The following is a 6,857-nucleotide window of genomic DNA, read 5'->3' as shown; positions in this document are numbered from 1 at the left end:
GATTTCATGCATGCAAGGCCGAGAGAATGGCCATGGACTTGTGTTTGACGAGGGGTCGAATTAATTAATATAATAAATGTTGAAGAACATAAAATCCTCGGGTTTGAGTCGATATAGTCATTGGTGAGTAAATGATCAAATAATCTCCCATGCCAAGTCAGTAGACTTGTAGTGCCGAATGCATCGGGCTTTGGTAGCTGCCGGGGCATGGAACCTCCCGGGCTTTGTATGTGCCAAGGGCTTAGGATGCCTTGGGCTTTAATATATGCCGTGGCGTGGAACCTCCCGGGCTTATATAATGCCAAGGGCTTATATATGCCTTGGGCTTAAATGGGTATCGGGGCATGAAAACTCCCGGGCTTATATAATGCAAAGGGCTTATATATGCCTTGGGCTTAAATGGGTGCCGGGGCATGGAACCTCCCGGGCTTATATATGCCTTGGGCTTAAATGGGTGTCGGGGCATGGAACCTCCCGGGCTTATATAATGCTAAGGGCTTATATATGCCTTGGGCTTAAATGGGTGCCGGGACATGGAAACTCTCGGGCTTATATAATGTCAAGGGCTTATATATACCTTGGGCTTAAATGGGTATCGGGGCATGGAACCTCCCGGGCTAATATAATGCCAAGGGCTTATATATGCCTTGGGCTTAAGATGGGTGTCGGGGCCTGGAACCTCCCGGGCATATATAATGCCAAGGGCTTATATATGCCTTGGGCTTAAGATGGGTGCCGGGGCCTGGAACCACCCTGGCTTATATAATTTCAAGGGCTTATATATGCCTTGGGCTTAAGATGGGTGTCGGGGCCTAGAACCTCCCGGGCTTATATAATGCCAAAGGCTTATATATGCCTTGGGCTTAAGATGGGTGCCGGGGCCTGGAACCTCCCGGACTTATATAATGCCAAGGGCTTATATATGCCTTGGGCTTAAGTTGGGTGCCGGGGTCTGGAACCTCCCGGGCTTATATAATGCCAAGGGCTTATATATGCCTTGGGCTTAAGATGAGTGCAAACCTCCCGGGCTTATATAATGCCAAGGGCTTATATATGTCTTGGGCTTAAGATGGGTGCCGGAGCCTGGAACCTCCCGGGCTTATATATGCCTTGGGCTTAAGATGGGTGCCGGGGTCTGGAACCTCCCGGGCTTATATAATGCCAAGGGCTTATATATGCCTTGGGCTTAAGATGGGTGCCGGGGCCTGGAACCTCCCGGGCTTATATAATGTCAAGGGCTTATATATGGCTTGGGCTTAAGATGGGTGCCGGGGCCTGGAACCTCCCGGGCTTATATAATGCCAAGGGCTTATATATGCCTTGGGCTTAAGATGGGTGCCGGGGCCTGGAACCTCCCGGACTTATATAATGCCAAGGGCTTATATATGCCTTGGGCTTAAGATGGGTGCCGGGGTCTGGAACCTCCCGGGCTTATATAATGCCAAGGGCTTATATATGCCTTGGGCTTAAGATTGGTGCCGGGGCCTGGAACCTCCCGGGCTTATATAATGCCAAGGGCTTATATATGCCTTGGGCTTAAGATGGGTGTCGGGGCCTGAAACCTCCCGGGCTTATATAATGCCAAGGGCTTATATATGTCTTGGGCTTAAGATGGGTGCTGGGGCCTGAAACCTCCCGGGCTTATATAATTCCAAGGGCTTATATATGTCTTGGGCTTAAGATGGGTGCCGGGGCTTGAAACCTCCCGGGCTTATATAATGCCAAGGGCTTATATATGCCTTGGGCTTAAGATGGGTGCCGGGGCCTGGAACCTCCCGGACTTATATAATGCCAAGAGCTTATATATGCCTTGGGCTTAAGTTGGGTGCCGGGGTCTGGAACCTCCCGGACTTATATAATGCCAAGGGCTTATATATGCCTTGGGCTTAAGATGGGTGCCGGGGTCTGGAACCTCCCGGGCTTAGATAAAGATCTCAGGGCCTTACTGCTTGATTGCATGCCCGAGAAATAAATCCTGGCGGGGTTTACTGCTAGATTGCATGCCCGATAAATAAATCTGGCGGGGCTTACTACTAGATTGCATGCCCGATAAATAAATCTGGCGGGGCTTACTGTTAGGTCGCATGCCCGATAAATAAATTCTGGTAGGGCTTACTACTAGATTGCATGCCCGGGCTCAATGTGCCTGCAAGAAATCATGAGACCGAGGCAGAAATAATCCAATATAATAGTTTCTCATAATTCCAATGCTATTGTATGATAAAGAGTTTTAAACATCTCCACAACAATATAATCTTGAATCCAAGGAACTATGGCATGTGCATACGAGATAGAAGCATATAACCAGTAAAACATGCATATCTTATAAAGCTCATCACACCTCCATAAAATATTACCCCTCCACCTGCGACTCCATGGCCACATATAAATTCATTTCACATATCGAAACCACCGTATTAAAATAATTCTCCAAAGATCCAACATTTGACCTCCACTAAGGCTTCATGGATTTAACATCCACTAATTTTTCATTGTTTTATGGAATTGAACATGAGAAGCTTATCCACGTTAATGGGTTCTTTGCTATCCATGTAAGCAAAATTCTATTAAACAAAATAGTATTTGACCCATTAGCATTAATATGCAGCCTTATTTCCCAAATCCAACCAAGATGACCCCACAACTTAATCACGAATATCATGGGCTCCAATAGAAATAACCATTTACCCCTCAAACATATGTACCCAACATCACAAAAAACATAATCAAACTAGCAAGCCGAGATTCTAGTTACTTCACGCTGAGAGAAAAATAAGCAATGAACTTATCTCTTCAATATGTGAGGCTGCTGGGTGATGCTCCAGAGGATGTCATATTATAAAAAATAATGCATGTCGCCAGAGCACAAGTCAAACACTAATATCATGCAGCTTGCACACGAGCACTGTTAGAGGCTCAAATACTTGATATTCAGTAGCAGAGGAGTTCAAGCAGCAGTAATATGGCTCAAATGTAGCAGAGGCGATCGAGTGTTCTGTTATAGGTAATTAATCGAACACAATGTGTGCAGCAACGTAGAAACTTGACATAGTAGCAATGTAACTTCAAAACCAGCAACAAAGTGACAGAATCAAGAACACTAATAGAGGCAAATATACAACCACTCGGCGGGCAGAAATGTAAGCCACGTTTAGAATCAATGAGTTAGCCAAATCAACACCCAAATGCATTCCAAACAATTCAAAATCAGTGCGATGGCTCCACCTCAAACCACCTAAAGCCGATCCAAATCAGCTTCAACACAGAAACCATACCACAACAGCCACACGACCCCAGTAGAACCTTAGCAACTCGAGAAGTCACTCCCCACGAGAAGCAGCAGATTCGAGTGCGTAGCAACAGCGAAATTCCAGATAAAATCAGAAGAAATCGCTCCAAGATGCTTTAGGAAGCGGCAAAAATCAAGAAAATAAGTTCCAGAATGTCTTAGTTAAGTTACGTTTCTTCTTTATGAGCGGGAGAAAGATAGGAATTCTTTTCGCCCGGATGGTTTTTTTTTTTTTTTTAAGAGAAAGAGAGAAACTGAATCAACCCCTCAGACTCAATTTCTCACAGACGGCGCCAATGATGACATTCCAAAAATTCCTTTGTCATCTTTGTGAATCCTCCGGCTGTTCTTGCCTGAAAATCATGAATAAACCGGTTAAGGGGTGCCAGGATTTCTCCCGGCGTGACCCCTCCGATGCCTAAGTCAGGCAGAGAAACATGGGAGAAAAGATGAAAGAAACTGAGAGAAAACATCATGGGGAAGAAAGTGCCTATTCCCACGTTGCCTGTATAATCACGAAAAAACAGTATATATAAAAATTTCCAGTGATTCAGATCATGTCAGACGTGTAATCACTGATGTCAGCCCATAACTAAGAGTGCAAGGCCCATGATCTAATGGGATATGACCCATGATCCCATAATATTGACAAGTCCAGGCCCAGATGTAGATAGTAAATATTTGCGAGGCTCATATCCAATAATAATTATCAAACACCAATTACCACCAATAATCTGTCTGATGGTCACAAATCCCGATCTAAATTCATGTGAAAAAATAAATATATCCCGAGATATCAGACGATATCTCGGGATATATCCCGTAACATCAGTAAAGAATAGTAAAAATGACATCAATTTAAAAAATTTTAAATTCACTTAGCTTGGATCAAGAGCCCCACTACTTAATATTAGTACTTCGATAAACGCGTACGTTGCGTGCTTATACATTTTTTTAAACCAAAAAAGATAGTTAAATTGTAAAATTCAAAAAATGCATGAAATATATATATATATATATATATATATATACATTTTCGTAAACAAATAGTTAATAAAATGCAATAGATACATGAATTTTACAAAGGTGAATGTATTTTTTGTAAATAAACGAATATCAAATAACACAAAATAAGTGTCATTTTTGTAAATAAAAAAATTTAATGGTTTGAATAAAAGAAGGTCATATAAAATGAATAATTTGCCTAAAAATTTTGGTTTTGTTGAAAATTAAGTTGGATATAATCGTATTTTTTTTTTCAAATTTAACTAATTAATTAAAAATTAGTTAATTAAAAGGTCACTAATGTATAATAATATAGTAAAATTCGACGACATTCAGATGGATGTATATAAATTTTAAAAATAATTGAATATTAAAATAAATTCAAAATTCATGAATTTGAAATGAGGTATTGTCCATCGTGATCGTTATATAAAATTATTCCAATCAAATCAAACGAGTCACCAAAATATCCTTTTCTTCCAATTTCATCATGTTTTGGTTCCCCGGCAATATGATATTGCCAACGTGAAATTTCAAATGAGGATACCACTTGAACGTTACCTGTGGTTTTTATTTGGGAAAATAAATAAGAGACTGATAGTTGTAAGCATTAACTTTTCTTTTTTTAATAAATAGTGGATACTATTTTTAAAATCAAAACACACAATTTCTTCATTGACTATAATTTTCTTGACAACAATATAAAATTAACAACTACGTGTAAATGTATAAAACATGTGTTCGCTTTTTTTAAAAGATGTTTGAGTTGGTGGAGTAGTTGAGCATTTGATCTATTGTTATAGGTTCGATTCTTTCTATTAATATTTTTTCAGACAAACTTGTCACATAGGATTTGAACTTTGGCTAGCTAGCCTGATTTTTAAATTATTATGTTAAGCTATTCATAAAATAAAAAAAAAAAAACTGTAAGTACCATCATCGTGAATAAATAAATAAAACACATGCGCAAGGAATAGCACCAATAAAATATTATCTAGTATGGATGGTCCTCCGGCCACGTCCAATTGAATTTTTTTCCTGTCAGCCTCCCAAAATTTGAAATAAATCCATTAAAGTTTTTTTTTTTAAAAGTATTGAGCTCAAGTTTTTAATTTTATAACAGATTTTTTCACCGCAAGACTCAAGTCATGGACACAATTTGAATATTTTCTAATAGGATAGTGGATACAACAATTTTCTTTTTTTCTGATAGTAATAGTATTATTCACAAGAAATTCGAACAGTATGTGTTTGCAAACTATATTTATTGATTTTAAATAGGAAAAGAGGCGACAAAGGTATAAAGAAATATTGATTTTCATTTTTTAAAAAACATTTGCAAACTCTTCTAAAAAAAAAAAAAACATTTGCAAACACTATTTAGTTTATCGTAATTTGAATATCCAAATTGCATCTCAAAACTATAGTGCTATACTACTATGTTTGTATCCATTAATTTATGCACATGAACTCAGTCTCCTGAAAGGTTGAAAGAACCACCGATCGGGTTTTTCATGTCTAATGCCCGGAAGGAATTGTCTACTGTGTTGCCAATTCGTAGTAGTTTTAAAGTGATGTTTATGAGAGCTTATACGAAATACTTCTCAACTTTTCTTTCACAAAATTTCATACTTTTATGAAGTTTTGTGAATGAAAAGCTGAGAAATGCTTCCTAGAAGCTCTCTCAAACACTACATAAGATAGGAGATGGTTTTAGTTTTAGAAAGAGTACGTGTGTCCATATAGATGGTGTGCTTTCAATAATAATTTTGATCATATATTTCAAATACATTTAAATTATTGTTATTTGAAATTCATCTCACAAATATCTTTTTAAATCAAATTGATCAATCAAATCACAACGTAAAATACTTGTAAAAAGCAATTTTAAATTTTATTAAACGGAACTCAGTCATATCATCCATCAAAAATTTTGTCGGACCGAACCAATTAGTACAAGTAATTAAAAAAATCGCCTCCGTTTTACTTTGACTTCAGGCAAATGATGATTGATTCATTGTATTGTTTAAAGGATAATTTCAAATTCCAAGTTGGATTGTATTTGATAATTTGACAAATCTCTCATGATATGGGGATAGAGATATATGCCAACATTCAGGAAGAAATACAGGCTATATAGACGTGTTTGGTGCCTCTCATGTGATTTTAACTTATATTATTTGTTGCAATCAACCTAAAAGCTTTCGATTTGTCGGACCACCTAAATATTATTGTTGTTTCTTTGAATATAGAAATTAATGTTTTTCGATGATGCTTTATATTCCATATGACATCAAACGTTTGACGAGAACCCGAGTTGAGGACTCAAATGTAAATTATATAATAAATATCTCTAAATTTTTTTATGGATTCATAATTCCGATCTTTATTCTCTAATCTACATCTAGTATGTTTTTGTTTTATGTTCTATATGAAAGTAATTCATAGGGCTGACAAAAAATACGCTTTTACCATATCCAAAAAAACCGAATATATCGAAAATTTTGGTATATCGTAAATTTCGATACGGTCGAAATTTTCGGTATCGGTATCGGTATAAGAT

This window comes from Henckelia pumila, chromosome 3, assembly GCF_033568475.1.
Source record: "Henckelia pumila isolate YLH828 chromosome 3, ASM3356847v2, whole genome shotgun sequence".
NCBI classification, from domain to species: Eukaryota; Viridiplantae; Streptophyta; class Magnoliopsida; order Lamiales; family Gesneriaceae; genus Henckelia; species Henckelia pumila.
Note: the sequence above shows the minus strand (reverse complement) of the source record.